This window comes from Barbatula barbatula (genome assembly GCF_947034865.1).
Source record: "Barbatula barbatula genome assembly, chromosome: 5".
NCBI lineage: Eukaryota > Metazoa > Chordata > Actinopteri > Cypriniformes > Nemacheilidae > Barbatula > Barbatula barbatula.
Genome location: NC_136769.1, coordinates 1,055,618 through 1,066,376, shown reverse-complemented (window position 1 = coordinate 1,066,376; position 10,759 = coordinate 1,055,618). Strand labels below are relative to the sequence as shown.

Here is a 10,759-nt window from a genome sequence, read left to right as displayed (position 1 = left end):
ATTATTAACTGCATCTACTCCTCTATTGCACTATAACTTGTCTCGTCTATTGCACTCACCTATTGCACTGCAACTTTAATAGCTAATGTCTATAACTTATGCACACTTAAGTCACTTGCGCTATTGTTTAGTATAAATTATTATCTGTTCAAAGCCACCTGTACATTAATGTTCATAGTATATAGTCATCTGTATATATTGTTCATAGTGCATACCTACTGTTATATTTTCATAAGTACATACCTACTGTTAAGTATTTTCATTTGTCAATGCCCACTGTATAATATTTCCCTAATATTGTATTTTGTATTTATCCACTGTATCCTCCACTTCCTAATTGCACTGTACAAGGAGGGAGCCCAAAAATATAAATATAGGTTCCCTTGAGATATAAATACATTCACATTAATTTAATAAACCCATGGCTGGAGTAATTTTCAATTTCTCTATCAATTTATTGTAAATAATGTAAAGATCATTCCGCTTGAGTTTAGCAGGAGTGTGCTTACATAAACATTGAATGATGTCTATCTGTAATGTGGAGTCAGAGACGTTCGGATCCATATGCAGTATTTTATTATAAAGAATGGTCAAACGGGCAGAGGTCAGAGAACAGCGCCAGGTATGTCAGGGGATATCCAAAAACACTAACAAGCAGAGGTCAGGGCAGGTCATCACAGTCGGTTTAAGCAATCTGAGATCAAAAACAACAGGGACCACTCTGAAATGTCAGACAGGCTTAACAAGACTTTACGTTGATTCATTCTCTCCTTTGCTTACTTCAGCTTTAATCCTCTAAGTAGCATGGCCTTGAAAACTAACGGTACTGTTTCACGAGTTCGCCCTCGCCAATAAACAGCTCCTTGTTGGGATAGATGGTAAAGCAATGGGAATGCAGGTTATGCGTATTTGGTGTGTTGTACAGGGAGTGGGCTCCGAGCTCGCCGGATCTATCCGAACCCGTAGCACTCTACCCTGCTCAGAGCAAGTGCTCCGGTTTCGAAACCGGCTCGAGCCCAGAACACACCCCCCCCCCCCCGAGGGTCCTGCGGGACTTTAGAGAAAATGAGATGAGCTGTGGTGGAAGAGGGATAGTTGGAAGCTCGGGCCCCTGCGGGGGCGGTCGCTGCTGCGATACTGGCTTCATTGCTGGTGGTGCCTGCTGCTACAGAGCACTTGTTGGAAGCTCGGGCCCCTGCGGGGGCCGGTTGCTGCTGCGGTACTGTCTCCATGGCGAGTGGTGCAGTCTTCGAGACTTTGAGAACAACGTCGTGAGATGGAAGCGCTGGCTGCCTTGTTAACAAACTGTATTGTGGTGCCGCCTTCAGCAAAGAAGACTGGCTCAGCCGAGCCCCAGATGTGAGAACCATCTCCTCCGAAGGCGTTCCCGGGTGACAAAGCTGGACAACCGCGACACCTGCTTGAGTCGATTGGTCCGAAGGTGATGCGATCTTCAGGGAGTCATGCGTCAAAGTGGCTGAGGTTTGAACTAACATCCGAGACTATCAGATGATACGGGAAAGGAGTGTTTGCTGGGCTTCCCTGAGGAGCGACAGGTCTGTCCGGACGAAGCTTCTAAAAGCCTCAGATGACCATCGGCCTATGGCTTGGATCTGCGGCTGGGATAGGACCTTTTGGGCGGCTGTGGTAGCTGCGCCTATGCGGAAGGAGTGACCGGAAAAGTTGTCTGCTGGGATGCCAGATTGGAGCAGGACGGCTTTGAGGTGCTTCTGAAACCAGTCGATGAAGAGGGGATCCGATAAGGCCGCTGACCGGGGTTGTCTGTAGCGAAGGTAGGCTAGGAGGGTTCGATACGGCTGAATCGGTGAATTGATGTTGAAAACGTAGACGAAATGGCCTCTCCTGGTCTGGTCAGTCTTACTTTGCTTAATCGAGTAAGAAATCGTCTCCGAATCCAGCACCTGGAGGTCATTCATGGTGGGGTGAACTAAAGGGTTGAATTTGGATGTGGTGGTGATCTCTGAGCATCGCAGAAAGCCGAACAACGCCAATGTGAACATGGCGTCAAGTGTGCGGGCAACATGTGTGGAGTGATATCCCTTGCGGAGGATGGAGATGCATTTGGTGAGAATCTCCAAGGTAATGTGCCTCCTAGCGTCCTGACGGGCGGGTTGGGATCTTCGTATGCCTTGGATAACCATTGATGTTTGGGAGTTTGCTATGGCCGGTGACGGGGAGTTGAAAATCAATTTATGGAAGAACTGGAGTCCGCTGAGGTAACCTCTGATGGAGCTGGCCTGAAGGTTTTTTGCAGTGTTGAGAAATGAGATGTATGAGGTAAGTGTGAGGAGAGAACATTCTGGGAAGGGAATGCTGAAAGCCTGGTGAAACGATCTGAAGCTTCTCCACGCCGTGAGGTATGATTGCAGGGTCCTGGGGGAAACTGCCTTAGTTATTGAATTGAGATTAGATTAGATTCAACTTTGAGAGAGGCATCGAGAGGCGTTTGCAGTGGGTGATTCACTGGAAGATCAACTCCGGATAAGGTTGTACAGGAATAGGCCTGGGGTCCGCTTCGAGCGCCAGCAGCCTGGACTTCTGCCAAAATCTGCGCTCTGATGTTGCTGGAGACTGGTGGAGGTTCCATCACATGCGCGTGTGGAGGCGCTGGCATCGCAGCGGCTGTGGCCAATGAAAACGTGGGGCGTGTCTGTTGAAGAGAGAGAATGGCAGCCGTTTACGCGTTGTGCGGCGACAAGCTCGTGCTAGCGTTGGCAGTGGCGCCGAAGATATGAGGCCCAGGGACTGAGGCCTGTGACTCTAACGGAGGCAGCCTCACGCTAGAAATCAATTCCGGCGCCGCGGGCCAAGATCCAGGGGCGGGAAAAGCGAATCTAATGGCGGCCGCTTGTGCGTCTAACGGAGATAGGCTTGTGGTAGCGGTGGCAGCAGTGTCAAGGAATTGTGGTACGGAGACCAGCGCTTGTGTCCCCAGCGGAGGCAGCCTCGCACTGGGGAGCCAAGAGCCCGGGGCGGGCAAGGCGAATCTAATGTCGGGCGTTTGTGCGTGTAACGGAGACATGCTTGCGCTAGCGGCGGCGCCAAAGAATTGTGGTCCAGAGACCAGCGGTTTTATCCCCACCGGAGGCAGCCTCACGCCTGAGACGTATGGGTGAGCCAGGGCTCCTGAGAGTTGCCGGCCAGCCTGGACGGAGGTGCTCGATCGGGATATCCGTGGCTTCTAGCATGACCTGAGCGCTTCCAAGACTTGCCGAAGGCTTGCTGCGTCGGCTTGAGTGAGGGAGGCCATGCCGAGCCACGGAGGTAGATTGCCCGTGCCTGGAATGGACGGGACCCCGAGCCGAGCCTGGCTCGTTATTGACAGCCGATCGTGCCAACCTCATCGAGGGGACGTCAGCCTGGGACGACACGTAGAGGGTGTAGAGCTCTAGTTTCGACATCCGCCTGCTGAATGGGACGTCCGCGTTGGCAAGGGCCAGACGAAGGCTCTGGATCGTCCACTTGCTGCATGCAGATATCTTGGGGAGCGCAGAGGCGTATGATGACTCCGGTGAATGAGGTGGCGATCGTGCCGGTGGGAGCAATGACAAACCCTTCCTTTTAGATGCATGCCGCTCAGAGCGGCGGGGATGGCGGCCCCGCGAAGAAAGTTTGGGAATAGTCCGTATAATCCGACCCTGAGCTGGAAAGCAGTGGTGCGCATGATGGCACTGAAGGATCTGGAACGTTTGCTACTTTAGAGACCACGGGAGACTCTGACATAGTGGCGAAACTTGACGATGCTTATCTGGCAAGATGCAACAGGTAATATTGTTTGTCTATTTATTATAGAGCTTGCAGGAGCTGATAGGGTAGATACGGTGATTGCTGATGGTGAACCAGCCTAGATCATTAAGTAGAGATAGCGTGCTCGGCTGATAGGTGATTGCTGCTGATGGAACATCGGGCTGATTTATATGCTTAGGTTCCTCCCGAACTTTGTTAATAAAACATCATTTAGCGTGATGACAAAATGTTGACTACTTGTAAGTTGGTAATGTAAATGTGACCATGCCCTTAATTATGCAGCACTTTAAGGCTTAATATAATGGAAACAGATGAGTTCACCCCCTAACAGCTGAATTATAACAAAATTAAATAGATAGGTCACCAGAACCTCTTTTTGTACCAAACTATAAAGGTGGGTTTGGAGACAGTCTCTAGCGACGGTTTGAAGGTGATATAGAAAGAAATTCATTCAGATTACAGATGTTGAGCCGTTTTCTTTCGGTTTGGTCAGAAAGGACGTTCTTATGTCATGAACAGGCAATTTGGTTTAATAAGTTGTAAATATCATGTAATATATGTTATTACATTGTGTTATCAGTCATTTGAGCCGTTGTTATTTGGGAATAACCAACCTGCAAATCTCGCGACTGGCCAATCAGAATCAAGCATTCCAACGAGCTGTGTATTAAATGTGCAGTTAATTTAGCACAATCGTGGTGACAATAATGTTTTAAAAGCAAACACTAAACTCCCGATAGCGTCAGAAAATCATGGTTGTATCTTGTAATTAGGGCTGGGCGATTTAGCAAAAAAATCTAATCTAGATTTTTCTGAACATTTGACCGATTCACGATTTCGATTTTTTCGTTTTTGCTTAACTAGTCAACTTAAAACATAACTACAACAATAAAGTACTGAAATAACATTCTCTTTATTCGTAATTTAGAAAAAAAACATAAATAAGGAAAGTTTTTGTATTTTAAAACATTTCTGTATTGTGCCTAGTTGTTTTTTCAGTGTACTTTACAGTGGTCAAGAAGGTGTAGAAGTACAACTTTGCAAAATATATGATTGAATAATAAAAGCAACTATAGTTTAATTAAAAAAAGTGAGGCTCATGTATGGCAGAAGAGTACGACTACTCCACAGGTCAGTCGTCGTGGAAAAAAAAAGATGCGCTATAAAGCTGTTCCGACACTTTTTCGCGTGTTTCAGTGTACATTCGGGGAATTGCGGCTTCTGTAAAATGTTTGCGGCTTGGTAACTTGTATCTCGGATCAACGGCGTGTAGCATATTTATGAACCTTTGCCTTTCCACGGTGTGCATGGGAACCATGTCCTTTGCAATATGAAATGCCACAGCATTTGTTATTTCTTGCCATCGGTGTGACTTTCTATCATATGGAATGGCTTTGGAAAATGATGCCGCTAATGAAACCTGGCGTTGTGCATTTCGATGTGTATCTGTCGTCTTTGGATGGCTGACTGTGTTGTTTTCATGTCTTAATTTTGTGCATTCGAGCCATTCAGCCTAATGTCTCTGTCGCAAATGCTGAAACAAATTAGTTGTGCTGCCACTGCCGGTTGCAACTGACTTTCGACATATCTTGCATTTGACGAAAGTTTGTTTGACTTCTGCCCTCTCAAATCCAAACCATTTCCAAATCACTGAAGTAACATTACTACCTTTCTTTGATACAAGATCATCCTGATGCGAAGAGCCAGGCGTCTCCATGATGTTAGCCGTTAACTTCTACGTTACTGATTTCTCACTGAATGAGCGGTTGAGACGCGTTCAAGCGCGCCATCAAGTGGTATTGACAAGTATTTCAAACGTATCTAATTGGATGTGCATGATAAACTTTTTTTTAAAATCTCGATGTCTCGATTTAACAAAAATTAAATCGTGTTAAAATGTAAACTCGAATTTATCGAAAAAAATCGCCCCAGCCCTACTAGTAATGGTTGTAAATGGCCACTTAAAAGAGAAATAAAAGAGCACGACATTTTTTTTTAATACTCTGTTGCAAAACACACAGACAAACATGAAGAGTGACCAATAATAAGGATTTATATAAAAAAAAAGGAGCAGCAAGGTTTCATTCCGAAGGTCACAACATTTTCATTTCTGTTTCGACATTTTTATAGATTATTGTTTGCGTGGTTTGAAATACCATGTTGAAGAAGTTCAATGGCAGCAGATTATAACATTTTCACTGGCTGTAAAGTATTGGCCTAATAAACACTCTCAAGTGAAATTAAAAACCAAAGTTCTCAACTGACAAAATAATCGCGATGATCATTTTACCATCATCGTACAGCCCTACGTTTTACTGCACTGATCCATTGGAGGGTTCCGCTCGAGTGTGAAGCCTCGTGTGTCTCTTAAGGCTACTCGGATCTGTAAAAGTCTTTCCACACTGTAGACATGCGTGAGGTTTCTCTCCAGTGTGAATTCTCATGTGTGTCTGAAGGTTTCCTGTTTCTGTAAAAGTCTTTCCACACTGTAGACATGCGTGAGGTTTCTCTCCAGTGTGAATTCTCATGTGTTTCTTAAGGTAACTCGAGACTGTAAAAGTCTTTCCACACTGTAGACATGCGTGAGGTTTCTCTCCAGTGTGAATTCTCATGTGTGTCTGAAGGTTTCCTGTTTGTGTAAAAGTCTTTCCACACTGTAGACATGTGTGAGGTTTCTCTCTGGTGTGAATTCTCATGTGTGTCTGAAGGGGACCTGTTTGTGTAAAAGTCTTTCCACACTGTAGACATGCATGAGGTTTCTCTCCAGTGTGAATTCTCATGTGTGTCTGAAGGTTTCCTGTTTCTGTAAAAGTCTTTCCACACTGTAGACATGCGTGAGGTTTCTCTCCAGTGTGAATTCTCATGTGTGCCTGAAGGTTTCCTGTTTGTGTAAAAGTCTTTCCACACTGTAGACATGCGTGAGGTTTCTCTCCAGTGTGAATTCTCATGTGTCTCTGAAGGGGACCTGTTTGTGTAAAACTCTTTCCACACTGTAGACAAACGTGAGGTTTCTCTCCAGTGTGAATTCTCATGTGTGTCTGAAGTTTTCCTGTTTCTGTAAAACTCTTTCCACACTGTAGACATACATGAGGTTTCTCTCCAGTGTGAATTCTCATGTGAATCTTTAGGTGACCTGTTCGTGTAAAACTCTTTCCACACTGTAGACATACATGAGGTTTCTCTCCAGTGTGAATTCTCATATGTGTCTTAAGGTTACTCGTATCTGTAAAACTCTTTCCACACTGTAGACATACATGAGGTTTCTCTCTGGTGTGAATTCTCATGTGTGTCTGAAGGGGACCTGTTTGTGTAAAACTCTTTCCACACTGTAGACATACATGAGGTTTCTCTCCAGTGTGAATTCTCATGTGTATCTTAAGGTGACCTGTTCGTGTAAAACTCTTTCCACACTGTAGACATGCGTGAGGTTTCTCTCCAGTGTGAATTCTCATGTGTGTCTGAAGGTTACTAGTATCTGTAAAACTCTTTCCACACTGTAGACATACATGAGGTTTCTCTCCAGTGTGAATTCTCATATGTGTCTTAAGGTTACTCGTATCTGTAAAACTCTTTCCACACTGTAGACATACATGAGGTTTCTCTCTGGTGTGAATTCTCATGTGTGTCTTTAGGTGACCTGTTTGTGTAAAAGTCTTTCCACACTGTAGACATGCGTGAGGTTTCTCTCCAGTGTGAATTCTCATGTGCTGTTTTTCACTCTTTTTGTCTGCTGTTCTCAGATCTTCTTCCAGTGAAACTTTCTGGAATCTTTGTGCACGTTGATGTTTCTGATCAGCATCTTTTACTTCATCTTGACTGTCCTTATTCACTTCCATCATATCTGAAGTGAACAAAACTATCTGTTAAACACAGTTTTACAATTGTATAAAACAACAGCAGAAGACAAGATCATGGTTTCATTTTCAGCGAACACAGTCATTCAGTGCACTGACTATTGCTTTGGATAAAAGTGTTTGCCATATAAGATGAACACATCCTAAGAGAATATTTTAACTTTACTCGGTTTAAATTACAACATAAAATGCACTCAGATGTAGCGGGACGCTTTACGGTAATGAGATTTCCAGTAGACAAAAGCAATAGAATTATTATTTCTATGTTAAAATATTATTTGTGTAAGCCTGAGAACAAATTCATGTTTATTTAAAAAAAAAGTTGTCTCATTGAATTATATGTCCTGTAATTAAAATCATCACGTCTGTGTTCTGGTCTGGTAGAAGAACAAATGCATTCATGTTTTTTTCCAATAAGACAATAAAAAAATAGACTGATGAAAATGTGTAAAGAAAGGGTCAAAAAAGCTATTTAAAGACAAAGCAGAAAGGGGGGTCAACCTATGTCCATTATTCTGCTTCTGTGTGAGTGTGTGGTCTTGCCTGATACATTAGTTCGGCAGATAGATAACAGTTTCCCCAAGACAAAGAATGAAGCTTGTGTATCCTTTCAAACTTTACTCAGGAAGCCCTTTAAAAATACATCTCAGTATTTAACTAAGATACAGACGAACATGAAATATAAAATATATAAAAGCATTCAGGAACACATGCGTTAGCTTAAGGCTAACTTCTATGAGAAATTCCATTACGATGCTAGCGTGTAGCATACGCGATCAAAATACATATTTAGAATTAACTTAAACTCAATAACAGAGGATTACTTGCATTACTAGTATTCAATAACAACATAACTCTGAGTTTGTACTTACAGGCAAACGTTTTTCAGGCCAGAGAGAAAAAATGCGTAACGTTTACTTCACCATAAATATCCGAACTACGGCAAGACTGATAGTACAAAAATAAACATAACGTTACGTGAGAGACACCACTAGAGGTCCCCCTTTCTCGAGATAAACAACAGGACATCACAGCCATATTATTAATGAAATGTATTTTATTGCTAATTTTCTGCATTTATTGTCCACCGACAATCACTAAATTTATTATGTAGATTTTAAATCCAATCTGTAATAAAGATTTAAAAACAGAAACCAACCTCTGTGTTCTTTAGTCCTCTGAGTTTCTGTTGTGTGTAGTTCTGGATCTCTCGTGTTCTCAAGCTTCTCTTCCACAAACTCCAACAACTGTGTGAAGATTTCAGTTCTTACACCTGAAGTGATTCTTCTGCTTGTTGCTTTCTGGTATTTATTGGTGGTTTGATGTAGGAGGAGCTTTACTGAAGGTGTCAATCACTGTTGGTGTGAACTGGAGATGTTAGAGAAGGATTCAGATGAGTCTTTATCCAGGAGCGGAGGCGCCATTTTAAAAGATACTGTCACACATACACACGTATATTTACTTTAAGGAAACAAGGTTTTGCTGATGTTGCTGTTTCAGCAGGACATTGAGACTTTAATTCACCAGATTACAATGTATAGTCGAGATATTTATGAGAAATAACATCCAAATGTATTATTGCTCTTAGATTTGAACTGCTGTGCTAAACAGACGTGTTTCAATGACACACACAGATATTCAAACGTTCTTTTGAAGCACAATATTCGCGTCTATTCTTGTCATAGAGGTCAGGGTTCAGGGTTGATGACGTTAAAAATCCTTACGTCAAATACTTTAAATAACAGAGGGAAACCTCATGACACGGAACATGCCAATGCCTGGAGCGTCACTTCCGGGTCTGTTCCGCGGGACATCGAAAACGTTCAATTATAATATTACATGTAATATTCGTGCACGCGCATGAATCATCCGTTCCTCTCAGAGCTTCAACTGCAGTGATCGCGAGCTCTGAACTTTTCTCCTGTAAACGCCGTTACTTCCGCATACTCGAATCACACATGATCGACACCACAGCAGCTTGTTTTTAACGCGTATATATGGTCCATACCTTTCATCTGTGCCCATAGGACCCGACTTCAGTTGCGCTACAACACAATACAACAGCCGCTGTTCCTTCTTCTTCTTCTTCTTCTTCTTCTTCTTCGGGTTTTAACGGCAGCTTGAATCCTTGACGTTGCATTACTGCCATCTGCTGGTTCTAGTTATTTCCCTTATACTTTAGTCATCATATTCTTGTCATTAATCCTGTTTTGGTCAGAAAGCAACTCAAGTATTTCACTTCTACTGCAGTCCATTATACTCTTTTCTCCATGTCCTGTTAGTCCTAGTTTTCCTGTGTTTTTGATCATATCTGCCCTCTTTAGTCCATATTTTGAACAATTAAGCACATGTTCTACAGTCTCAGGTATTTGGCACTGATCACAAAACCCAGTAGGATGTTTCCCCTTTATATGAAGAGTGCTATTTCATTTATTCTGCCCTATTCTGGTTACAATAGTCTCTTCTCTTGTTTCCTACTTTATTCTCCACAGTACAAACTCTTTTTTTAATTGAGTATAAATGTCTTCCTTTCTGTTCTTGATCCCACCTCTGTTGCCATTCTTTAATATTTCCCCCCTCACATACTCTTTTCTTCGGATCTTCAAAGACTCATAACTGCTTCTATTCTTTCCTTCTGAAGTGCTTTCTTAGCTATTTTGTCTACATTTTCATTTTCTATAATACCCATATGTGGGACCCACATAACATCATCTCCTTTATTTTTTATTCTTAAATAGGTCGACATAATATCATAAAAAACCTCCTGATGATTCTTAGCCATACCGCTCACAGTACAGAGACAGAGTCGCTGCAAATTAAAGTTCCATCAAAATGGCAAACATCTCAACAGCATATACACTTAAGTGATCTGTGATGTTCTCTTGCTCGTCTCACTCTTCTCGCTGGGAATAACAACTGCAGCACCTGTAACTCCTGTTGTCGGATCTTTAGATCCATCTGCAAAAACATGTTTAAAACTAACGTATTTTTGGTTCACATGTCCATAAAATTCACTCACCAAATCAACTTGATTATTTACTATTTTGGTCTGTAATGCCTCCAAATCCACTTTTGGAGTATCAGACTTCCACACAGGGATACTGGGCCATAACAGTTTTACAAAACTCCTTTCCATA

At 42.8% G+C, this 10,759-nt stretch overlaps 1 long non-coding RNA gene across 3 annotated transcripts; it reads right to left on the bottom strand.

Annotated features, from left to right (window-relative positions):
- Nucleotides 1-5,742: 5,742 nt before the first annotated feature.
- On the bottom strand, nucleotides 5,743-9,723 carry LOC306893752. Of its 3 annotated transcripts, XR_013786619.1 has the most exons (4): nucleotides 9,631-9,714; nucleotides 8,782-8,990; nucleotides 8,495-8,570; nucleotides 5,743-7,609 (listed from the first exon to the last, which is right to left on the bottom strand). It is a non-coding gene; the product is annotated as an uncharacterized lncRNA (long non-coding RNA). The 3 variants fall into 3 exon arrangements; XR_013786618.1 differs by lacking the exon at nucleotides 8,495-8,570 and having other exon boundaries at nucleotides 8,782-9,057; nucleotides 9,631-9,720; XR_013786617.1 differs by lacking the exon at nucleotides 8,495-8,570 and having other exon boundaries at nucleotides 5,747-7,609; nucleotides 9,631-9,723.
- Nucleotides 9,724-10,759: the final 1,036 nt, after the last annotated feature.